The sequence below is a fragment of the Molossus molossus genome, unplaced genomic scaffold, assembly GCF_014108415.1.
Source record: "Molossus molossus isolate mMolMol1 unplaced genomic scaffold, mMolMol1.p scaffold_m16_p_1, whole genome shotgun sequence".
NCBI lineage: Eukaryota > Metazoa > Chordata > Mammalia > Chiroptera > Molossidae > Molossus > Molossus molossus.
The window spans coordinates 169390992-169417999 of NW_023425344.1; the positions used below are offsets into that span (position 1 = coordinate 169390992).

Genomic DNA, 27008 nt, shown 5'->3' on the forward strand with positions numbered 1-27008 from the left:
CTCTGTGTGCAGTTGAGCAGATGGTTGCCTGCAAAAGGACTCTGGCCACTGGAGCAAGTGGGAACTGAAATCTAGCCCATGCTCTGGTTCCTGTGTGTATCAGTATCAGAGAAGAGATGGGGAGAAGGGACACTTTCTCTGTTTCTCACAAAGACACCAAATAGATCGGCAGCAAACCTGACAGCAACACTGAACGAATTTCCCCAAACTTGCTAGAGTTCCCAAGGTCTCTGGGCCTCAACATCCCCTAGATCCCACATCATTACACTGTCTGCTCATCAGCAGGGCTCCAAAAGGTTTCTCTTTTATGCACATCTCTTCCTTGGAGCCAGGAATATGGCTCACCTCAGACCCTCTCATAGTCCCTAATGATCAGTTTGGGCTCTTCCATGTGGTTCCAAAGCTCATGGGGTTCTTATCTCATGTCATGTAGGAACCTTTTAGGACCACTCAGATGGGTTTCCCTCCAAGTTCTCATACGGCTTTTGCAGCCAATTTGAGAATCTCCCGTGGTCTCTGATGAAATCCCCTTGGTCCACTGAGAGACCCTGCTCTTACCAGATGTTGTCAGCCTCCTTCCTGCAGGCATGCCAGGCCCTGTCCACACTGAGTTCCCTTCCACCGTGGCATTCCTAGGACCCTCCTCCTCTTGCCTTTCAGAATCATAAACTCATATTCTTTGAAGTCTGTAAGTTCCACTCAGAGTGTTTCCTAGAACATCCCCGCTCCATATATTATTTACATAATCACCATGCTGGCAGGACATTGATTTATTTCTCACAATTTACAGGCTATTGTTTCCTCCTCTCCAGCCCCACCCTAGTCCCCTGTATCTTGTAGACACACCCCCCAGTGCATTCTCTATCACTATCTTTATGTTGTGCATCTCCCTGGAGAAGTTGTAGTCAAATTGTTTGGTCAAAGTATTGTGGAAGCAAGTTTTTCATTTTTACATTAGATATAGTTCCAAGCACATTGTGCAGTTTATCTCAATCACTTTCAAGAGGTCAAATGAGAAAGTGAAGTGAAAGACCTTTCTGGAGGGAGAGAAGCCTGGGATTCGTGTATAGGCTTCTGGGAGATTACTTATTGAAAGTATATGAAAATGTACATTGTATTAATGGGAGAGAGCCCAGACATTCAACCTTAAAAGGCAACTAAAAAGGTATAGGATAATTTTAAACGTTATTTTTTTAAACTCCTGATCTTATATAGCTTCATTTTCACAAGATTTCTATTTTTTTCTCACCCTAACCCATATTAGTTAAGATGCAGTTAAGAGAAATGCCTTAACAGTATGCATACTAGTAGTCCTCTGGATTTTAATTTGGACGAGGTAATAAAAGGGCTGATGCACCGGGGGGTAATCAGGGTTAAAATTTTGATCAAGGAAAATTCTTTTTCAGAATGGGTGCAAAGGGGACACACATGTGATTTGGATAAATGGCACCTTTGGAAATTCGGGATTTGGGAAACTGCAATTGTTTGATAATAAATAGCAGGTTGTAGTGAAACAGGTGAGCCTTTATGACACATCAAAGGGAGGCTGGAACCCATTATCTGGGTAATTAGGGGAGGAAAAATCCCCATATTTCAACCACATAGGAGGAAGCAACTCTACTGCTCAAATTAATTATAAAATACCTTTAAAGGATGTGTTTTAATTAAAATGTAGTCTTGTCTCTCTTAAAGAAAATCCATATCTCAAAAGTATGAATTTAACAACAAATAAAATACGAATTGCATAACCACATTTCAAAGGATTTTTTATTTTACTGTCCCTCAACTGAAAGACATTTTAAAAATAGGTATAGTATATTGGTTCATGATTCAATTGACATAAAACAACTTCTATACAACACTTTAGGAAAATCTTATTAAAGCAGCCCTTTCTTACCTCCCTCCTCCTGCATCCCTCCGCCCCCCTTCTTGACTACGACATCTCACACCAAGGAGAGGCTGGTGTTTTAGGTACACCACAGTAGTCACTCAGAAGTAGTTGTGATTGTATTAATGAATAAATAGCAGAGGCACAAGTCACAGAATATTATTCTTAGGATTCTAGTCATCAGACAACTGATACTTGCAACAATACATTCTTTCAACAATATTTTCTTGCATTGTAATTATTCAGTAAACTAAGTAAAAAAAAAAATTAACTTCAGGTCTAAAATCTCTGCCATCTTCTGAGAGACGCCCATGATAATTTAAAAAATCTGTGTATCATTTTCATTCCAGGATCCTAAAATGAAAAGAGAGGCACAGATCATTTTCAAACATGATTATAATTAAAGTAGGTGTTATCTTAAAATGGCAATGAATGAAACCAGGTTAAGGGGCTTCTACAGGATTCTTCATGATTCTTCTAGATTATAACTGATTTCCTTGCCAACTGTCTTTTCCTTTTAAATTATTATGTGTATGTCAATTATTTCTATACTTGATTGTGATCATGTTTTATGCTCATTGTACGTATTCAGTTAGGTCTGTATCTTTGTATTGTTATTGACAGTCTTTGTATTAGTTTTCTAGGGCTGTTTGAACAATGTTCCGCAAACTGAGTGGCTTATGATGACAGGACTTGATTGTCCCAGAGTTCTGGAGACGACAAGTCTGAAATCAAAGTGTGATCAGGGCTGGTTCCTTCTGGAGGCACCGAGGGAGAATGTGTTTCATGTCTCTTCCAGTTTCTGGCAGTTGCCAGCAGTCCTTGTGTTCTTAGGCTGTTAGCACATCACATTCTCTCTCTATTTGTCCAAATTTCCCTCATCTTATGAGGACACCACTCATCGGATTACGACCCGCTGTAATCCAGTATTACCTCATCTTAACCTGATTACTTCCGCAAAGACCCTATTTCCAGATAAGGTCACATTCTCAGATCCCAGAGGTTAGGACTCAAACATATCTTTTTGGGGGAACACAGTTCAACCCACAACAGGCATTCAGTTGTATTTTTCTTTTCATATTGTGTTTCTCAAATTCACGTCACTTATCTCAAGCTGTGGTCCTGAGTTTCTTTTCCTTTCAAGGTAAAACTTTGGGGAAAGTTTTTCACTCAGTTTTTTTCAACCTAATGGAATTGGTGTATCTGACTTGACCTTTCTACTGGCTTTAATTTCTAATTTCAACTAATATTTGTGGAATTTCAGACCTCTGACCAATTTTTCTTTTCAATGTTGTTTCTGCTGTTGACTTCTACCCCCTTTTTCACATCTCATCACTTTTTAAAATTGTTCTTCTTTTTTCCATTTCTTAAAAACTGATGTTCTAGTCAAGATGGTGGTGTAGGTAAACACTGTGCTTACCTCCTCCCACAACCACATCAAAGTACATCTAAACTACAGAACAACCATTTTTCAGAACTGCCTGAAATCTAGCTGAACAGAAATTTTATAACTAAGGATACAAAGAAGCAGCCACGTTGAGACTGGTAGGAGGGGTGAAGACTAATGGGCTGGTCCCACACCCACATGTGTTTAAAAAACCAGTAGGGATACCTTGACTGCGAGGTCCCCTCTGAGGAGCAGGGATCTCAGTCCCCCAGCAGGCTCCCCAGCCCAGGGTTCTAGTGTTGGGAAGATAAGTACCCATATCTGTAAAAATAGCAGGATTGTGGTTGAGTGAGATAGAAGGCCTCTGGAGTCCTGGGCATTTCTCTTAAAGGGCCTGCACCCAGATTTACTTGGACTCACTCACTCTGAGTTCCAGCATTGGGGCAGCAGCTTGGGAGGTGTCAGGACATACGGGGAGGAAACGAATTGTCTGGATTTGGGGTGAGGGCTGGAGAGGCAGCTTTCTCCAGACAGAAGTGCTGGCTGAGGCCACTGTTCCTCTGCTCAGCCATCCCTCTGGAGGTTCAGGCCAGGCCATATCTGAGCCTCAGTCAACCTAACACTGTTAGCCCTACCCTGATGACTTCCTGAGACCCCACCCAACTTGCTGTCTTGCATATGCTGTCTTAAAGAGACTTATTCCAGGTCCAAGGACACACTCAGACTGAAAGGAAAAAGATATTTCATGAAAATGGAAACAAACTAGCAAAATGCTGGGTAGCAATACTTATACCAGACAAAAGCTATAATAAAGACAAAGAAGGACCCAGCAATTCCACTTCTGGGTATTTATCCAAAGAAACCCAAAATATTAAATTGAGAAGACATATGCACCCTTATGTTCACTACAGCATTATTTACAACAACCAAGATATGGAAGCAACTTAAGTGTCCATCAGTAAATGAATGGATAGCCCTGGCTGGTTTGTCTCAGCAGTTAGAGTGTCAGCCCGGGGACCAGAGAAACCTAGGTTCGGTTCTCGCCAAGGGCACGTACCTTGGTTGTGGTTTGTCCCCGGCCCAGTTGGGGTTGTGTGGGTGGCAGCCACTCCATGTGTCTGTCTTGCATCGATGTTTCTCTCTCTCTGTCTTCCTCCCTCCCTCTCCCCCACTCTATCTGAAGATAAATGCAAAAAATAAATAAAAGTAAATTAATTAATGAAGGATAAAGAAGAAGTGGTGCATACATACAATAGAATATGACTCGGCCATAAAAAGAATGAAATCTTGCCATCTGCAACAACATGGGTTGTGCTGAGTGAAATAAGTCAGACAGGGAAAGGCAAATGCCATCTGATTTCACGTATATGTGGAATCTAAAAAACAAGGTAAATGAACAAACAAAATGGAAACAAAAACAGACTCTTAGATACAAGGAACATTTTGACAGTTGCCAGATGGGAGAGGGTTTTGGAGGATGGGTGAAAAAGGTGAAGGGATTAAGAAGTACAAATTGATGTTACAGAATAGTCATGGGGAAGCAAAGTACAGCACAGAGAATATAGTCAGTAATATAGCAATAACTATATATGGTGTCAGATGGATATTAGTTTTATTGAGGTAAAGACTTTCTTAGTTATATAAATGTTTAATAAGTGGGTTGTATACCTAAAACTAACATAATATACATAAACTGTAACTGAAAAGTAAATTTTAAAAAATTGTCTTCTGCAGGGGTCTCAGGTTCTCTGCCCTATACTCTCTGTTATCTCCCTGAACAAATCCATCTGCTCTCTGGCTTCAGCACTATCCATTTGCAGATAACTCTTAGGTCTACACATCCAACTCCTTTGCACCCTGCAGACAAATTTTTAAGTTATACAGTAAAAATAACATGGAATCAGGAGTCATGGGGACTCTAATGGTTTTTCAAAAATGTTTCAGAGCTAAATTCTGTAAGTGATGTTAGACCTTCAAATGCCATTTTCTCTTTTTGTATAGTTGTACTCATCCTTATTTTGAGTTCAGTCTTCCTCATTCTTTTTGCTGTCTTAAGAAGTTATAAATGAATTTCTCTGGGTGTTTGGGTTAGGTGGATTCTACCTAATTATCTGGTCAATAATTTTGATAAGACAAATGGGAAACTAAAATAAATCTTAATCACTAACATTTATTGAATAATCACTATGTGTAAAGCACCTTACTTTGCTTAAACCATCAGTATTCATTCGTAATTTCTTGAGGATGAGGGAAGTGAAGCTCAGAGAAATTAAATAACCAGCTCATGGCCAATGAGAGAGCATGGGCTCAAACTCTGTTCTCTTTGCTTTCAAAGCTTGTATTCCTACCCACTATCCCGCCCTGCCTCATAGTGTGCAGAATGTGAAATCAGGTTGGCAGCCACATACAGAGTATTACCTTCCTAAGGCCTCTTGGCTTTCTTGGTGGGTTAAATATTATAGCTGCTTTGGAATGCAAGTATTGATGAACAAACAGGGTCTGCGCTTGGTGAAACAGGACATTTCTTGTTTGAGTCAGATCTTTATAAATGCCAGTGACAGCACAAATATGAAATTCTCCGTATTAGCCAGCGGGGTGTCTGTCAGCATCAGTGGGCCACCCCTTTTCTGCCAGCCCCTACAGGCAATTGATTAGGAATTAGCTGAGTCTCAATCCTCAGGTAATTAATTGGAGATTGAACCCTTATGTAACAAGGGTAAACACCAGAACGATTCACTAGGGTGAGGACAACTCCAAAGCAGACTGAAAAAATCTGTACAGATTCTCTTGCGAAAAACAAGGGACTTCAAGTTGCATGAAATAGGTGTCTTGAGCCTTTTTGTTTGCATGAATCTGGCAGCTTTAGGTTAGATGCAAGGGTGAGTTTAGTTGAATGTCCACAAAAACTAGAATGGACTATTGTAGGAGGAAGATATAACTTTGGAGAAAAAATAATAAAACATATGTTTCAGTAAAATTGAATAACACCTAAAATAGAATTGCAGCCAAAAGTTTTACAGAGAGACTGAGAGAGAGAGAGAGAGAGAGAGACAGAGAGAGACAGAGAGAGACAGAGAGACAGATGAGACATGCATTATGCTAATTTTTGAAAAGTTACCAATATTTATGGGTCATCAAGTTTACCAAAATCAGAGTAATACAATTATAGGAAGCATTAGTTTTTGTTATTGTTGCTGTGGTTGTTGTTATTACCGTTATTTTAGAGAATGATTGTAGAGATAGATTAAAACACTTTGAAATGAATTAAATTTCAGATACCTCTCCAGAGAGTCAAGGATGAGCGGGGTTATTTTGGAGCTTCCTTCTAGGGCAGTACATTGGCTTGGCTCCTGTACCACAGTGGGCAGTCAGTCACATGCGAATCTAACTCCATCCAGTACTTGTGCATACCTATAGATGGCGATGTCTTCCTATAATTTCGATAATTTGCTTTAGAAAAGAAAAGGCTTTCTGCAGACAGATGTGGCAATATGTTGACTTCTAATTAGGTACCAGAGTTGTAAAACATTTAGAACAGATGCCCTGCTTAGATTGTAGAGGATTATACATTTGAAAAATATAGAGGACTGTATTTTTGGAATTATTATTTTTTCATTTAAGTATGATTCTTAGTTATATATGGAAAATGGGTGTATGTGTCTAAGTAAAAGACTTAGTAAGTAAGTAAGAAGAAACTATTTATGTTGCTTTAATATTTATTTTCTCTGCAGTGGTCTTGCTTTCATAATTAGCGTTCTGGACCAAACCAACAATGTTAATAAGCTTAGCATCAATGTCATATTAATTGCTTGTCAGTCTTGGAGATTACCTTGTGAAAATAAAACTCCTAGAGTACATAATTTTGTTTCTCTAAATTTTCAGTGTTTTACACTAAGAGTAAATCATAAGCTTCTGTGAGCAGGACCTAGAGTGTCAAATGTATGGTTCTTTTCATTTATCTGCCAAGGCAGCCACTCATAATGTCATTTCTTCTTTTAATCTACTGGGATTTAACATAAGAAAGTGAGTGAGATATGTTTTTTTCTTAAACATAAGTTCCAAACAGGATTTTTTTTTTAGATTAATACATACTGTATTGCGGAATTAGTTAATGGGAAATACCAGAAGTCTTTGCTCCTGTAAATGAACTTTTAACCACAAGATGGCAGTACAACTTTCCCTGTCTTTTTAAACATTTAAAAAAATGATTATTCAATTATACAAATTATTTTTTTCTCTCTTAATGAGAAACCTATACAGCTGTGACATTTTAGGAAAATTATAAAGAAAATGAATATAGAAATTACTTAATATAAGAAATACTAAGCCTCTTAATGTTTTTTTTTATTGAGCAATTTTAGTTACACTAAGAAAACACTTTAAACATTTACTTTAAATTAAATTGAAAGTAGGAATGTGATGATATCAAAATTGTAAGACATATCAGCATCTTTCTTTTACAGAGCAATATAGTCTCATGTTTGTCTGACTGAGCATCAAGAAATAAGACTTTTTTTTTACTGTGTCCTTCATGTTTTCATGGAGATCTACATTGGCCTATACCTTCTATTCTTTCGAACACACATATGCTGGAGATTAGGAGGTCAACAGAGAAGCAAAGAAAGACAAAGTAGAGACACTGACACCTAAGTTTTTTATTTATTTATTTTAAAAAGCAATGGTAATTTACATTACTGGATTTATATATTTCATATTTTTAAAATGTGTTATCTATCCATTCAATAGTGAGTATTAAATACCCATTGTTCAGTATTGTATGTATTAAAAATGCTTTCATTGATATGCTTACATACTATGTACTATTATGTTTCATTCTACACGGATGCTTTTTACAATTACTTTAGTGTTTTGTGATTAATTTAAAAGATTATACTGGATCTATTTCTTGTTTTTTAAATCTTGCAAAGAGTGAGCCCCTTTTGGGTAAAGACCAAGTGTTATTTATTTTTTATCTCTAGGCCTAGCACAGTGTTTAGACTATACTAGCCACTCAATAAATCTGTTTTTATTTAAACTGCATTTACCATAAAGCAATACAATTCTATTGAGGCCTATTTTGCTTATGTGCCATAACATAAATATGACAGAGGTAAAAAAAATATATATCTTCTAGTTTAGAAACCAAGTACTTTGAACTCTTTCATACATCTTATTTTGCTGATTGTGGAGGGAATATTCCTTGTAGAAGTGATAGTTTCACAGAGCAACATTAAAATAAATAAAACTTTTATTTTTTGACCTAAGATGTGTATCTCAATGTATGGCCTATGCTAAACAGTATGATTTGCTTTCTAGAATGAAAGGACATATAATCATATAAGATGCACAGTTGCTGCTTGTGTACAACTATATATAGAAATAGTTTATTTTGTAAACTCAAAAAGGAAGTCTTACTTTCCATGATTTACAGAAGTTAGAAATGGATGGCAGGTTTTTTTCCGGGTAAGCTAAAATGTTTTTAAAAGACTCACAGTTATCATGTATAGGAAAAACATAAGACAAATATATAAGAAAAAAGTAAGAAATGCAGTTACCATGGGTGAGAAAAAATTGTTTCATGTAATGCCATCAATGTGTAGGTCATGTTCCAGAAATCTGTAGTTTTGGGTTGGTTATTTTCAATCAGGGTGCATTCTCCCCTAGAACAATGTTATGTAACTTGTGGCCAAGGCACAAAAAATTTATTTTTTAAAACTTGTACTAAGTGTAAAATACCACTAATAGGGGCCCTGAACCCCAGGGCATTTAGGACCCTTAAGCCTAACTCCAGGGTACTGTGCCCTTCTGAGGTTTACTTCCCTGGAGATTTCCAGGGATATAAGCAGTAGGGAATGAGACTGAACCATTTATATGTGCAGATAGCCTGGTGTCTTGTCTTTGGCAATGAGATAGGAATGTGCCAAAAGCCAAGAGGAAAAGGGTTGAGCAGGACCAGGAGGGCCCATTGAATGGGGCCCCACATTCACAGAGGACCTCATAAATTTAAACTTTTGACGTTTCTTTCAAATAAAGCTAGACATAAAGGCATTGCCTTTGTCATTGCAATTGTGTGCTAAAAGCATTAATATATAAAATGTAGTTATCTAATAAAAACAACTTTTTACTAAGCCTGTTAAGTTGGCATTTCTTTACTTGTTTGCATTATCGAGAGTCTTAGTAAATAGAAGCATCTTAGTTCTCTTTCAACCTCTGAGGGACTCTGGTCCCAAGGGACAAAGGTAACTGGATTCCAGAGGTTCCCACTCCAGTTGTTCCTGGCACATATCTGTGCCTTGAATACATGGATGGATGGATGAGTGGCTGTGTGCATATCGAATAGTCAGACAGCAGAGGAGGACCAAAGGGAAGTGCAGACCAAAGAACTGTATAATAAAACCTTCAAGGTTGGAGAAAAAGGGGGTCGCAGTGGTCATTAGTATGTATGAATTGTTAGCAAATTAACTATTTCTGCATTAAAAAGTGTCTGCCTTTTGGTTATGATTTGTGCAGTTTATATGACTTTATGTATTCTTACACTTGAATAAGCATGAAGGAAGTCACACTTTTAATACATATGTTTTATTAGCATTGTATAGCTAAGAAAAGAGCCATATATTTAATTTAAAAAAACAAACAAACAACAACTTCGTTTTTATGTTGGATGGAGCTGTAACACTGACTGACTGACATGTTTACTTAAATGTAAAAATGCATAATGTTTATTGTTAAATAAACTTGATGTAGAACAATGACAGATATTAAAACATGCTCTTCTTATTTCTATCAATAAACAATAAGCTCCCTGAGGGTAAGAATCATGGCATGTTTGGTACCCTGCTATATCCTCAGTGCCTACAACAGAATCTGGCACAGGCTAGGTACACAATAAGTATTTGTTGAATGAATAGATAGGTGACAAAATGAATGACAATTTATTTTGGTTCTCGATTTTGAATGTTAATTTAAAAAACTTTAAACCTTTCATCAAGACACTAGAGCATTTATTGCTTCTTAAGTGATCTGAGTAGCTGGTGCAGTTCCGTCCATGCTTAATGCATGTCACTGATGGTGAGGAGAATCATTGCTGCTCACCTACCACCAGATTCAGACATTACCCCAGAAACCACACACTGCTAAAATATACCATTCCTTTTCTTCCTAATAGCTGCAAAGGGAAAAAATGGAAATCCAAAGGGTCTTAGTTTTCTTGCTCTGATTGCTCTTGGAGGGGCTTAAATCCTGGGTACTTAAATTCTCATTGTTTCTCCAAGCCTGAATACAGTCTTCCTGGATCTTGACTGTGCACGGATGTAGACCTGTATCTTCCCAATACCCAGTTTCCTAGGAATGATAATAAAGAATATAGACTATCTGATTAAGTTGCTTACTGTTTGAAGGTAAGTTTATTTTTTCAAGTTCAAAGGCCACTGTGTTAGTTGTATTTTTTTTTAAGTCAATCTCTCTACTTGCCCCACACTCCCTCAGGAACAGCTGAGTCACTTCCACGTGTGTTGCAGACACACAGATAAACACATAGTCACGTGACAGGGTACTTCTTTAGTGGGGTCATAGCAACCTAATCTTAATTTTCTCTTCTGGTCTATTAAGTTTCTACTCTGGTGTCCCAAGGAGTTAGTTAACTCGTGTGTGTGTGTGTGATGTGTGTGTGTGTATAATATATATACATATATATGAAAACATTGATCTACTTAATTTCTATTTTTAGATCTTTGTTTTGCAAATTACATAGCTTTCCAAAAATGGTTACAGAGATGGCAAACTTTTTAAAAAATATGTTTTTATTGATTTTAGAGAGAGAGGAAGGGGAGGGAGACAGAGAGAGAGAGATATCAATGTGAGAGAAACATCAATCATCTGCTTCCTGCATGCCACCTCCTGGGGACTGAACCTGAAACCTCCGCATGTGCCCTAACTGGGAAATTGAACTGGTAACCTTTGGGTGCACGGGGCGACGCTTGACCAACCGAGTCACGCTGGCCAGGGCTAGATGGCAAACTTTTAAGTACACTTATGGAAACTAAGCAATGAAATAGGTCCAAATGAGATCAATCAACAATGAAGAAAATATTGTACCCTATCAAGAGACATCGATGTGTAATAGTGAACTTTACCTTACAAAGAGAGTAAAGATAATACAAAGATGTGGTTGTGTCCTGAGGAGATTTGGATGCTTTACCTGACACTCACTAGATGTGTTACCCTTGGGCAGGCATTTTGACATTTCTGTGCTTCACCCATAAATTAGAGATAATATTGCGATATATTTCATAAGGTTGTTGGAAGGGTCGGTTGGATTGATACATGTAAAATGCTTATAACTGTGCCCAGCACTTAGTAAGTATTTGTTATTATTAACAGAGAGGGAAAAACAGAAATATTTAGGCATATTCCAAACATTTAAAAATATCTTCATAGATGAATGACACACTATATGAACATATGCTAACTATAATTCTGTTCTACAATTTATAATGTAAACTGTATTTTTGTTTTGTTTTGTTTACCTTCTAGAAACCTAATCTTATTTTTACTTAATTCTAATTTGGGGTGGTAGAGTTTTGTTTTGTTCTCAACCTGGATATCATTAATATAATCTTAGTTTTCACCAGATGTAGTGGTCTTTCAATTCCCAAAATAGAGTCATTAGGTTGCTTCTGGAAATTTCCTTTTCAGTATTCTGTAGAAGGTCTATAGGAGTGATTCTCAATTCACATCCCACAGGTCTATCAAATAACTTGGGTCACTCCCTTCCCCCAAGACCTACTTCCCTTATGAGAGAAAGGCATTTATATTTTTGTAGGTATTTGATTATATTTGTCATTCATAGTATCTTTTGGGACCTTAAAATTGCAGTGTATTATTTGGAGCAAATTTTATCAATCATTATTAATCAAGACAAGTAATAAAGACCTTGTCCTTAATTTAATTATTTCAGTATCCCACCCCAGCGATAAAGAGACCACCTGATTGACAACTGCTCATTTATAGATTGACTAGGGTCTATCAGCCCTTCTCCCAAGATGTGAAGGCAAAATTATTACCCGCGTCTGTAATTAACGGTCTCTCCTTTTCTTACTGGTTTCTGTATTTTTTTCTATTCCCTCAGCCCCACGGTTCAGTGTTCTTCCTCAGGGACTGTCCAGGGCTATTCTCCAGGGCACCCCATGCTCTTCTGACTTTTGTCAGTAGCCATCTAATCTGATTTTTAAAAACCCTGGTTTTATTTTAGGAAAATTTTATTGTGGTAGCTAAATCGATAAATTTAATTAATTGTACTTTATTCCATGGGATAGGCTCCAAACAGTGCCTTTCCCCACTCAGTTTAAGTTATGATAGGTCAATTAGGAAAAGGGTTTTGAGCCACCAGCAAAATAAACTGGTCCTGTCTGCTCCATTGCCCCAAATGTTGGAGAAAGCACAACAGGTATCTTTCATTAAACCTCAAGAATCTGATCCTTGCTGCTAATGGTTACAGAATTATCAGTCAAATGCCATCTCATCTTTTCATCCTCGCTTCTTCCAAGGAACAACACACACACACACACTTACACACACATGCATGAGCAAATAAACCTACACTTCAAAATACTTTCTAGCTGGGCTTTAAGGTGCTGACGTATTATTTACATGTTGACATTATGATGTTACTGTGTATACCATTTGATTTTCAGAAATGTTTTTGAATTAGTTCTCCCCAATATCCATGAACTCATTCAGAAAACATTTCTTAAGTGTCTTGTGTGGACCAGGCTCTGTTATAACAGGTACATGTGGCTGATCTGATCTTAACCATGAGAAATGTGTAGCATAGAAAAGGTGGTAACAGGAACTGAGTCTGCTTGCCAGAAGGCTGGTGCTTACTTAGTTCACCAAGCTTCTCTAAAATGTGATATTTTGCTTTCACAAGCTGGTTAGACACATTGCATTAACATACTGCCAAATTTTGTCCCTTTTTGTCCAAAGTTTTTTAACTTGAAAAAGGAATGTCAGTGTGTAAAAGTTTCCATTAGAAGGCCACCTGTAAACTTAAAACAGTCAAACTGTTTTTTCAGCTGCCTGCATCTCTGTTTCTCAACTGACTAATATTGACAGATAAAGATGGCTTTCCCCTGAGAAGGGTTGTGTTGTTTGTGGTTATTCTGTCACTACCAGGAGGGACAGCTCCCCTGATCCGGAGGGAATGCAGAGATGCAGTTTGCAGACAGACTCCTATGCTGACTAGCAACTAAAAAATAATAGTCAAATAATGATTTCATTGTTCCCTCCCATGTCCATGACAACGGAGAGGTATGCAGCTAGACCAGAACGCTGCCTGGGACTGTTCTTTGCCTCAAACACTGCTATTTTGAGAAAGTTTGCAATTTATTCTGACAATCAGGCTAAGGAGAAAAATGGGCATTTCTAATGTCTTGCTAATTTTAGTGTTTTTATATCCCTGAAGGTAATTCTTGCATCACTTCGGTTCACTAGCACTCTGACTTGCCCTTAAAAAAGAGTCTGGTTCATGGCATAGCTCCTACCATGGTGGTGGTCGATGATAAAGAGTTCCCACTGTCCTGGAATTCTCGCTCAGCCCAGGAACAGCAGTAGGACCTTGGGAGAGTTTCTTAATCTTTCTAATCATAGTGTCCTTATTCATAAAGTAGGGATTAGTAACCATCTTTTCCTATAAAGTTGTTGTGAGTTAAATGAGATACTGCACATAAAGTGCTTAGCCAGCTGCTTGGCACAAGTATGTATCTTTAAATGGGTAGTTTGTTACTGTTATTAAGAATCTTGCTTCCAAGACTGTAAAGTTCCAAAGCAGTGGTTCTCAGCCTTGATGGGATCTTAAAATCACCTCGGTAACTTTAAAAGCTCCTGATGCCAGGACCACACCCCAGATAAACTAAATCAACATCTTTGGGAGTGGGAGTGGGGGTTGGCCCAGGATTTACCATTTAAAAAATTGCTCCAGCCCATTGGAATCAGGTTGAGAAATACTGTCCCTGAAGGTGGGGTCTATGTCATTTCTTTAAAGCACTCAGATGAAAATGTGTGAAAAACTTGCTAATATGAATATTTTGAAAAATAAAAGTCAGTATGATCTAGGAAAAAAAAAGTGACACATAGTACCTTGCATATCTTGTTCTAGGTCTTTTGAGTAACTGAATAGGGGAAAGCTAAATTAGATGATTTTTCAAGGGGCCACTTACTATCAACATCATGTAGAACAAACCCACTGAGAAAGAAGTGAAAGATTGTAAAAGATGTGGGAACCCAAACTTTGAACGTGAGAAAGTTATACAAATGGAAACTATACTAAAGCCAAATTATTTTTATATTTTAGTGGTTTAAAAAATTTTTTAAATTAATTGACAGAAATAATAATAAAGATAAATCTGTGCTATTTCAACACAAAGATCAGTATAACTTCACCCACTTCCCACTTAGATCATATCTGTGCTTGTTTAAATTTGGGGGAAAACCACTGGCAATACAGAATACATGCTTTTTATGTTGCTTATAGTGAATAGGCATCTTCAGTCATCTAGTATAGTTAAAACTTTTGGAATGGGAAGAAAACTTGAATTTCTTCCTGGTAATCCAAAAAACAGTTATTAAGTTTTCAAGATCTTTTAAAGTTTAAAACAATGATATCACAAGAATTAACATTTCCGAAGTGATTTCTTTGTCCCCAGTTCTTTATTTCCAAAGTGAATTTCTCTGTTTTTCAACAAATTACATTATTTTGGGGAACAAGTAAATTAGATTTTAACCTTATTCATTCAAAAAAATACTTTAAATAAATACTTTATCTTACATTCAGTATTTTCTTCTCTGCAGATATTATTTTAACCTACATATACAGGTGGGGCAAAATTAGGTTTGCAGTTGGAAAATAATACAATAATTAATAATTAATAATACAAGAATAAACTCTATTTTGCATACTCACAACTGTCAACCTGCTTTTGCCCGTCCCTGTCTTGCTGCTAATAATCATGATAATTACACGTATTTACTACTGGGAGTTTTCCAGATGCTTTTGTACATATATTTTTATTCATTTCTCACAAAAACCTCAGTGAACGTGGAGGTAAGAAATTAGCCTCACTTTATAGGTGGGAAAATTAAGACAGTTTATTAGTAGGCAGTTCTAACTGAACCAGGCAAACATTCTTAGTTTTTGGTCAGATATTCCTTTCATTAACTCCTTTATACATTGACCAAGGATCACCAAGCTGCAGGTATGTGTCAGCTGCAGTTCTGGGCAACGAGTGTCCAAGAGGTGATAGACACACTTCTCGCCTTTAAGTAGTTTCATTCACAGTGCCGGAAAGTCCTTGGCCAGAATCTCTCACCAAGGCAGATACGTGACCTGACATTACCATGGTCCATGCTGTCAACTCCAAAACATAGACAGGAAGAAGAAAAGAACTGAGGTTGTTCAGAAACCCACCACTACCACCTTCAGTTATATATTTTTTTGTGACTAGATCACATTATATTTTGGTGCAAGATCAGCCTGGAACTAATATCCCTTTCAGCTGGATTTCTGGAGATGTCTGTCACATTAGAGAAAGCTATGGTGTGTGTTTTAAAACGTGGCGTTATTCAGTGATGTTTTAATTTGTTTTTCTCCAGCTTTTCAGCTGCTAATGTGTGTTTACTTTTGGAAACTGTTTTGAAGATTAAGCATTTTGGTTTATTTTTAATGCTAATTCATCTCACATATTATCTGGTTTTTGAAGTAATTCTGTTGCTGAATTAAAATGCTCTCACTTATTAGACACAAATGGAATTCTACAGTAAAGTGTAGAGTTTAAGTTTAATTACATTCTCTTTAAAATACGTTAAATTTTTGCTGATGGTAAAGTCTTGGAGTGAAGTTATTGCCTTAACTGTCTTTTGAAATTAGCCATATTTATTTTATTTTAAAGCATAAAGCAGGATTCAATTAAATAGATAGAACTATTTTAGTTCTTGTTGAGGGTTCATATCTGCCCTAAAGGAAGGAAAGTTCAGAAAGAATATTATTAGTTTTTCAGTTACTGAGTGGCAACATTTTATGTCTTGAAAATTTTCCATAAATATTTTGCAGTTAACAATATATAAAGAAATAAAGGAATAGGGTATAATGTTGAAAAATTAAAATATAAGTATTGTTAAGCAACAAATAAATGAAATATTTTATTCTTGTATGAAACTATTTTAACTTAATGTCAATAAAGTTTAAATTAGTTCAGACTTTTCTTATTAGAATAAATGTTTCCTTTTAAAATGCATGATAATCATAATCAAGACAAAATTTGTCCTGTTATTTATTTTCAAAATGATTGTACATGTTTAGCAGACTTTTGATTTAAATCCCCAGTGATATATTGGAGACAGATGTTTAGATGACCTCATGTTTAAAGTAATGTTATATTTGGACACAAGATTAAATTTTCCTTAAAATCTTTCCTTATATGTTAAACTGTGTGGTAGTATACAAAAACTAATCAATGATTTGCAGTGGATTAATGCAATTCCTGTATTTTAAATAAAATTTTTTATCTTTTATGGAATTCCACATAGTACAAAAGAGCTGATTATGAAACAGCTGTTTACAAATGAAAATATTGTTTTTGGCTGGCCAGCTAAATGGGAAACAGATTTGAAAAGTTCCATGAATTTGAATGCAAATGTACCATATCATTTATACCGAACCAAAGAACATTGGTAAAAGACTGCAACATGGTTTACCAAAAAAATTCTGTTCAAGACTATTTCATAGGATGTAGTATAAACATTTAAAATAGTTTTTCCTTTTTCAAAAACTAATTTTTTCTTATGAAAGTCAATATAACTGTATTATGTAATTAGTATATTGGAGAGGTTTTTAAGGAACTCATAAACAATATTTAACATTTGAATGAAGAGAAATTAGCAGATGGAGCTATTAGACATGTATAGGCAATTGAGTGGAGTGAAATAGATAAAAGATAAGAGATATTGTTTAAAGACAATATATTGTGACAAATGTGTGTAAGGCAGAGTTATATAAGTATTAACATATTGTCATTTTCCAGTAGCAGCTAGAATGTTATACTAGAAATCACATTACTGTGGAAATTATAATTTTTAAAAAACTGGTGCAGTGCAACCTTAAAATTTGCTCTGAAATTTTTAAGTTATTAAGAATTATTTTGAAAATTAGTCTATGTACAAATAAATAAGACTTAAAGGCCTTATGAATTTGGAATATGACTCTATTGAACACCAAAGTACATTATCTACTAGAAGTAGCTCATGACTTAAAACTTCTAGGAGGCCCTGGCCAGCTGGCTCAGTTGGATGGAGCATCATCTTATACACCAAAAGGTTTCGGGTTCATTCCCAGTCAGGACACATACCTAAGTTGCAGGTTTGATCCCCAACTGGGGTACGTACAGGAGGCAACCAACAGATGTTCCCCCCTCTCTCTCTGGAATCAATATTTAAAAAAAAACACAAAAGTATATCTTCTGGTGAGGATTAAAATAATAAAAAACTTCTAGGAGAACTATTGTTTGCTTTTTTAAATTTTATTTTCTATATCTCTTCTATTGTCTTTGTCCTGTCTGAGTTTTCTGAAAGTGTGATCATGTTTCTGTAGTAGCTTTTAAAAAAATCACCAAAGGAATAAATACCTTTTTTGGGGGTAGGATATTAATTTGGTTCTGTTGTCACTATAACAGGTGACTGTTAACTTCCTAAGTGGTTGATAAGCACCTAAGAGAGAGGTGGAATACATGTATATATTTTAAGAATCACATTTTGGGGCAAAATGAAGACCAGAGGAATCTAGAATACAAGCAACATAAGTAAAAGCACATTAAATTGAAATGCTATTTTATTGATATTGATAAATGTGCCACTAATGGATGATCCACCTTTAGCACACTTGAATTGTTCTCTAGATAGTCTATTGAGTGTCAGTAGTTAATGAACACTTGTAAAATTAATTCACTGACATACAGACATGCTAAATGGTAGTAGACTATAAATTTTAAAGAAAGGTTGATGCCTTATGGCGTCCTTTAATAATGTACCCTTTATTTTGAGAATAGCAGAGATAATTGTGACTTCCTTGATAAGACAGAATACACAAGTGCAATGGCTTATATCACATCATCCTATTCTTTCGGCTTCACTCATGAGTCTATAATACAGCAATGTATACAAATCAAGCAGCTGGCACGAATGAGAATGCATTTAAAAGCCACTAAAGGAGGTTTTCTTATTTACTTGTATTTGAGCCTATATATTCACACACTTGACATAAACAATAAGAAAGTTTAAGGAATTCAATCCTGGATAGTCTGGCTGTAGAATCCTCCCTGAAAATCGCAAAACTTTACAATTTTGCCAGTTAAACTAAATTACTAAATTATGTGCAGGAAGGATTAAATGAACTGTTTGGATCAATGAGGAGGGTGCCACAGATTTCAAACTTAGAGACTTGTAAGGGGGATGGAGAAGATCCGATAAAAATGATGTTGAGTGAATTTGCTGAGGGACAAAAAGGAATGAATTATGGAAGAGACAGAATATAAAATTTGATTTACGTGAATTGTATTATTTTATACTTGCTGATATGTTGCTTATGGAAAAAAGACATAAGTCATTTTTATTTCATTGGGGGCAGGATACTTCTCTCGCACCACTAGCCAGTGCAGACAATGCTTTGCACCTACGAGGTCCTCTACATATGTCTGCTGACTGACAACTGCATTGGCAACCAGTCCAACACAAAACATCTTGTTTAGTATGCAGCAATGAGCTTGGACTAACAGCACCAGCATGTTCACAAAGGGACCTCATTAGATGAAATGTCACCATAACAACATGTTTCTGACTCAGTGGCGTGGCCTGGTGTTACACTAAACAAATTCCTTTTTGTTGCTTCTTTCATAGAAACCCACGAAAATTCTGAGGTTAGTCTGTATGACTCTCTGTTGAGGACATGGGTGTTTAACTTCTCTTTTAAAAAGAAAATGTTTTTATTGATTTTTTTTTTTAGAGAGAGAGAGGATGGGAGAGGGAGAGAAAGATAGAAACATCGATTGGCTGCCTCCTGCATGCCCCCTACTGGGGATTGAGCTCGAAACCTGGGCATGTGCACTGACCTGGAATCGAACCAATGACCTCTTGGTGCATGGGGACAATGCCCAAACACCTGAGCCACACAGGCCAGGCTAACTTCTTACATATTTAAAAAAATTAGGTGTGGCATATACACATAAAAATTCACAAATTTTAAATACAGAGCTTGATGCCCCGGCCAGTTTGACTCAGTGGTTAGAGTGTCAGTCCACAGACTGAAGGTCTTGGGTTTGATTTCCAGTCAACGGCACGTGTCTGAAATGCAGGTTCGATCCCCAGTCCTGGCTGGGGTCATGCGGGAGGTAACCAATCAATGTGTCTTTCACATTGATGTTTCTGTCTCTCTTTCTCCCCTTCCCTCCCTCCCTCCCTTCCACTCTACCTAAAAATCAATGAAAAAATATCCTTGAATGAGGATTAGCAACAACAACATCTATATGTGTGTGTATGTGTGTATGGCTTGACAAATCATTCCAATTTTACAAATTTGTGTAGCCATTACCCCAGTCAAGAAACAGAATATGTCCTGCCAGTGTGGCTCAGTGGTTGAGCATCAACCCACGCCACCAAGAGGTTCCCAGTTTGACTCCCAGTCAGGGCACATGCCCAAGTTGTGGGCCTGATCCCCAGTAGGGGACATGCAGGAGGCGGCCAATCAATGTTCTCTCTCATTGATGTTTCTATCTCTCTCTCCCTCTCCCTTCCTCTCTCTCTCTCTCTCGGTAATATCAATAAAGAAAAAAATTTTTTAAAAAAGAGAAAATATGATCAGCAATCCAGAAGCCCCACATATACCTCCCCCTATCATTACCTTCTTTCTGTCCTGCATCTGTAGGGCATTTAACGTTGGCTTTTTCTTTTTAGTGGCAAGATCTCCTCAAACTTCTTTTTTCTATGAGGGGTATTTTGCTTGCCCATTCGGAGAACCCTTTTACCACCTGGCCAGAGCCAGCAGCTTCTTTCCTATGGTTATTTCCCCCATCTGTTTAGAATTCACATCCACATTGTATTGTTGCCTCATCTAATCAAGCAAGGGGATGTCTCAAGAGTATGTGCTCCGTAAACGACTTAATTTTCTGAAACAGTCACTGCCAGGGGCTTAGTGAGAAACCACCAAATCTTCTTTGGCTATAATCTCTCTCGGGGCCTGTGTTTCTCAAAAGAGCCATGCCGTATGGACACACTTCTGTGAATTTTAAGAACTAATTTCCTTTAATTTTTGCTTAGGTCAGAATTCCTATCATATCTGTAGTTGTAGTCACACACTTTATTATTTTTCTTTAGATTTATGCTTTAGGCATCATGACATGTTGGATAAGCTTGATATAAGTAGAAAAGTTAGAGATTATCAAAGGATAGATCCAGGTCTCATGTTAATGAAGAGCAAACATGTTTTGCTGTGTTCTTAAGGGTCAGTGTCATGACATCTCTGGTCTCACACAGGCCATTGTTTTCCTTGAATGGGGACAATCTGTTACAGAATAGATCTAAGCTGTCTTAATAGCAGGACTCAGCTTTATTTTTATTTTTTGGCATTCTTATAGGATACTATGAATGTTGAGCCCTTGTTTAGAAAGAAAAAAAAAAGTCTTTTAAAAGTTTTTGATAAATGCCAAAAACATTGGTCTTGAGAAAAAATTATTTAAATAATTTTGAAATGTATTTGGAGACTTTAAATCAGGCAAGAAATAAATATATATTCCTTAATCATATGTATGAGAACTTTGAAACCTTATAATATAATTAGAAAAGATTCTAACCCTATTTTGAGAACTATAGGTACACTGAGGAATATTGATTGTCTGACTTATGGATAGACTTTTTAGTGCACTCATTTAACATGTATTTAATACAACCCTGGCCAGTTTGGCTCAGCAATTACAACATCAGCCTGCAAACCAAAGAGTTACAGGTTCGATTCTGGTCAAGGGCATGTAGTACCTGGTTTTCAAGTTTGATCCCTGGCCCTGGTCAGAGTCATATGGGAAGCAACCAATCGATGTGTTCCTCTCCCATTGATGTTTCTCTCTCTCTCTCTCTCTCTCTCTCTCTCTCCCTCCCTCCCACCCTCCCTCCTTCCCTCCTTCACTTCCACTCTATCTAAAAAATCAATGGAAAATTATCCTCAGGTGAGGATTAACAAAAAAATAAAATGTATTTAATACAGTGTTTCTATCTCAGTGACAGACTGGGAATTGCGGAAATGCATAGCTTTTCTCTATTCAGGACCAATCCTTTTATTATCTTGAGGGCTTATTATAGTTTTTGAAAAGTTCAGGGTTGTTGCTGGTGTAAAAACATGCCTCTTAGTCACTTAGGAATAATCTCGAACAGAACACTGGGTAAGTCTGGGTCATGGCTGAAGGGGGAACATCATGTTTTCCATTTTCTCACCCCAACTGTGTTCCAATCCAGACAAATGGAGCTGCACTAGCTACTTCTTGCCAACAGAGAGGTCAGGACAATAGCATCTCCAAACTAGATGCTGACCTGACACTATGCATAATAAAGCGCCAGTTATTAAGTTTCTCTAGGTTGTCAATCCAATAAAGTGATATTTCTGGGACTGTGGAGGATAGCTGTCATTATATGAGTGTGATGAGGTCAGTGTTGGAGGAGAAGCCGGGGATTTCTTTAAATAGAAGCCGCCGTGGTTGTAACAGTGGTTCTGTATTCTCTGTCTCATCCTTCTAGACCAGCACTTTCCAGTAGATCTCTCTGCAGTGATGGAAATGCCCTGTGTCTGTGCTGTCCATCATTGCAGTTACTGGCCACATGTGGCTACTGGATATTTAAAATGTGGCCAGTGAGATCGAGGAAATTGAATCTTCATTTTATTTCATTACAATTAATTTAAATAGCCACATGTGGCTAGAAGCTACTGTATTCGACAGCACCATTTACATTATGTATTTGTGAAAACCAAGAAATCCTGTTTTAAACATAGAATAATGAACCCCCATGACGGGTAGATGTGCTTTGGACTGGGGGGATTCCTTCACATTAGCACATCAACCTAATATAATTCCATCTAACTCATGCTTCACTTTAAGAAATAAAGATCTTGCTAAACAACATAATTTGGGGGGACTTAAAACAACACAGATATTTATTGTCTCAGCTCTGGAGGCTAGAAGTCTGAAATCAATGTGTTGACAGGGCTGGTTCTTTCTGGGGGCACTAAAGGAGAATCTGTGCTATGCCTCCCCTGGCTTCGGGTGGTTGCTGGCAATGCTAGAAATGTTTTGGCTTAAACAACATAAGATTTTAAAACAATTGTAGTGTGGGTACTTCTTAAAGAGGAATGCCTATTGACCTGAAAGTAAGGAGATACAGAATGGGTATTTTTGTTTTTATGGGAATGGTTGTATTTAGCACACACCAGACAAGAAAAGCATCTTCCAATGATTAAATATAGATTGTAACATAACTTTTCTCATGGTAAGTTTGCTTGTCGAAGTCTTAGGTCTCTTGCATTCTCATTGGTTTTTGGCTGAGAGCAAAATATTTCATTTCTCCTAGTCCTTAAAAAATGGAATAACCTTTTCTTTTGACAACTTGATATGGCCCTTACTGAGTGTCGGTCTACCCATCTTTACCAAAATAATTCCACAACTATTCAAAACTGGAATAAGAAATTATGTTGGTTTTAGTCTACTTCTGACTTCCTGACCAGATTTTCAGTTTTGAGTTTTTCATGTGCCAGTGTGGATTACTTGAGACAAGACAATGAACGTAGCAATCAGCTAGAGAACTGGTCTTTGTACTCTTGAAACTTTATTTTTCATTTGATCGGTGAAAATTTTGAGACCCACTCTGACTGTGCCAATAGTTAGTAATTGCCTCACACTCTTTCCAGCTTTTGCCTTTGAGGGAACAAAGGCAAAAAAAAAAAAAAAAATCACTAGAAGTCAAAGACAAGGATTCAGTTTCAGAGGAGGTAAAAACTGAGAGGGTGATGGAAATGCATTATGCTGCATTAAATTAAAGTTCAAGTCAAAGAAATTTGTTTTGGCTGAATGGTAGGTATCCACGTAGGTATCCATAGAGGTATCTCTCTAGAGAGGCACTGATGAGCAGAAACTCCTGGTATGTGGAGCTAGACATTCCTGCATTAGAGCCCTGGTTCTCCCACTCATAGCTGTGTGTCTCAGGCAAATTTCCTACGCCCTCTGAGACTCAGTTTCTTATTTGTAAAATGAAGGTAAAAAATGCTCACTTTTGCTCTGGCTGGTGTGGGTCAGTTGGTTGGGTGTCACCCCATGCACCAAAAGGTCGCGGGTTCGATTCTGGTCAGGGCACATGCCCGGGTTTTGGGGTTAGATCCTCAGTAGAGGGCATGCAGGAAGTGCTGATTGAGTCTCTCTCTCTTTTTCTCCCTCTCCCATTCCCTTCTTCTCTCTCTAAAAAAATCAATAAAAAATATTTTTTTAAATGCCCACTTTTTCACGGTGAATGGGATAATGTTTTTAATGTGCTTTGGAGTTCATTTATATATTTTTAAAAGGGTAGTTATTGTTAGTGCGGCCTAACCTAGGGCTGTATTATTAACAAGTGCTGCCTCTATCACTTTCTTGCTTTCCTGTTTTGATTTACTTTAGAGGAACCCAGTGTTCTCAGAACCAGGCTGAGCAAGCACTATCCCTTTAATATTAGTGTTGTAGAAACATGTGTTTCAGTAGTTTCCCATGGACCCTGGCTATTTTCTTTCAAATCAGATCCAGTTCCACGGTCTTCTTCCCAAACACAGGCCTGGAGCAAAAATATAATTTATCAACTTTCAGCAGAACCTCTTTCTGGGAACTCCATTAAAGAAAAAAAATGAAAGGACCATTGATTTTTTTAGGATTTTTTTTAAATAAGAGAGACTAAATGTCCTTGTAAGCTCCTTGAGGGTAGGGAGGTGATGAACACATCCTGAATGTCACTCTGTGCCCTGTATCTAGCAGCCACTTTGTGAATGCTTGTTAAATTGTGTCAGACTGACATGTTCATGTAAGCTTTTTGCTGTAATTGAACTGTACACAGAAATCAATGTGGTGACAAATAGTCTCTTATTTTTATGTTGCATTGCATATATTGTATAAAATACACATGTATATTCTCTCTTGCTACCGATTCTTTTCAGTGTCTCTGTAGCTTGTAATGTGAAATGTACATTTGCAATAGTAATGAGGCATCACAAACAGAGAGTGAAGGGTAAATACTGGATGTATAATTAAATTCCACAAATGAGTTTTCTTCCTTAATTTAGGTATATAATAAGGGCATTCGTATTGGTCAAATTCCACTGCAGTGGCTCCAGTAAAGCACCAGCCCTCTCAAGCCTTGATTGATGGTTTTATAATGATGTCCTATGGATCCAATGTTAGCGAACTGCCACTTCTGTGACAGTCAGTACAACTAATGCTCATTCCAGCCCTTATTAATGACAATGTTATTGAATTCCTAATTGTAGTATATACATAAGCAGGGAGGAAGGCCATCAGCCAAGCCACAGTGGAGTAATGCCCTGATGTATGATAAAATGAAAATGTATATAGTGTTTTTAACCTAAGTTGTGTGTAGGATTGAAAAAAAAAGATGTGATGAAAGACCTTGGGACCACTTCTTTATATATTACCCATATTTTAAAAATCTTTTTTAAAAAGTCCTCAAATGAGGATACATTTACTGATTTCATAGAGAGAGGAAATCAGAGAGAGAGAAACATTGATGTAAAAGAAACATCAATTGATTTCCTCCCACACTAACCCTGACTGAGGATTGAACCCACAACCTAGGTATGTGCCCTGATCAGGAAGCAAACCTGCAACCTTTTGGTGTACTGGACAATGCTCCAACCAACTGAGCCACCTGGCCAGGACTTACCCATACTTTTGAAAATTATGTTATCATCTGTGAGATTATAGGTCAAAAAACGTAATTGCTCCTAATATATATGAGCAAAGAGTGTATTTTTAAAAATTGTTAGATTTCTTGAGTTCCTTTTGATACTTGCTTAATACAGTGAAATCTTACCACAGATTTGGACAGCATTCAAAGTAATTGAAATACTGTGTATCTCAGTAGACTCCTCACTGAGCTAGACCATAAAAACATAATGACGTTTAATGGGTTCATAGACTTGGAGTCTTTTGAAACACCAAAGGAAAGGGATTTCTAAACACCAGAATTCTCCACTGAAGACTGTCAACTCCTAATCATCCTCATTCAAATAGAACAGCAGTAATCATAACTCATAAAGTAAATATTTATTAAGTGTTTGCTAGTTGCCAAAAAGTGCTAGATGGGTACATCTTCTGGAGCTAATTATTATATGCAAAGTAATAGTTAGCATTTGGATAAATGATTTTCTGCCTCTTAACCAAATTATAATTGTTCTGTTTTTGTTTTGTTTTTTAAATAATTGCTATCCTACCATCAACTGGAATGCAGGAGTTACCCTCATTTATCTTTCCACCAAATGACACAATTAGAGAAAATCTAACTCAATGTAAAAACAAGGAAGTCAGAGAATCTCATGTTTATTTTAATCCTATTTTACCTTGTTTCCTTTTGTCCTCTCTAGACTCATATTTGAATTCTAAATCATAGAATTTAGAGGTGGAATAAAACTTTGAAATCATCTAGTCTACCCATCTTGTTTTACAGTGGTTTAAGGAAATAAAATGATTTTCAAAAAAATTGTACAGCTAGCTAGTGGAAGACCAGAGATTTACAGATTATAGATTCCGGACCCTTGGAGAATCTTTCAATAGCTGTTCACATTGACCTAAGTATCACCTCGTTCTGTATCTGACTCCCCAATATTTATGTATTTGCAGCCCTCTTATAAGTAGAGTCCTTCAGTGGACACATAACTTCTCTAATTTCCTAATTTTACACATGTGGAAATTGATACTCTAAGAAACTGTCACTTGTCCAAGGTTACACAGCTTTTTAGTAGTATAACCAGGACTAGAGCATTTGTGGCCTTTTACCTAGTGTAGAGCTCCTTCTTTTGGATGGTCATGTATCCAGATCCAATTCATAGTTTACCCTGTATTTGCATGAAAGTAACATCTGTGTGCAAAGAGATACAAAAAGAGGTCTTATTGATATTTTCAACCATGGAAATCAAATCCTCCAGCTTTAGGAAGAAATTATTATAGCACAGCCATATACTCAGGAATAGATTTTTATCTTTGCTACAGGTAACTATAATATACTAGGAAAACCTACTTAGTGTTATTCCCTGTGGTATTATTCTCAGGTATGTAGTCTTTAAACTGAATTCTCTGTTTACAGGAATATCAACAAAGATGGACAAAGATGATATGAAATAGAAAATTCTGTTATTATTCAAGATCCTAACCTAGTGCCCATGAAGAAAAAATAAAATGAGAAGGAAATACCTTAAAGAGGATATTATTTTTTTCTTTCTTTCTTTTTTCTTTTTTTTTTTATCCTCACCCGAGGACATTTTTCCATTTTTTTGTTCAGACAGAGCGGGAGAGAGAGAGAGAAACATCGACGTGAAAGGGACACATCGAGTGGCTGCCACCCGCACGACCAACCAGGGCCGGGGACAAACTGCAACCGAGGTACATGCCCTTAGCG

General features: G+C 36.9%; 1 long non-coding RNA gene across 2 annotated transcripts; it reads left to right on the forward strand.

The window, feature by feature from the left end:
• Window positions 1-4948: 4948 nt before the first annotated feature.
• Window positions 4949-26824, forward strand: LOC118626895. Of its 2 annotated transcripts, XR_004958958.1 has the most exons (5): window positions 4949-7298; window positions 8592-8738; window positions 10547-10672; window positions 18949-19237; window positions 26697-26824. It is a non-coding gene; the product is annotated as an uncharacterized LOC118626895 (long non-coding RNA). The 2 variants fall into 2 exon arrangements; XR_004958957.1 differs by lacking the exon at window positions 18949-19237.
• Window positions 26825-27008: the final 184 nt, after the last annotated feature.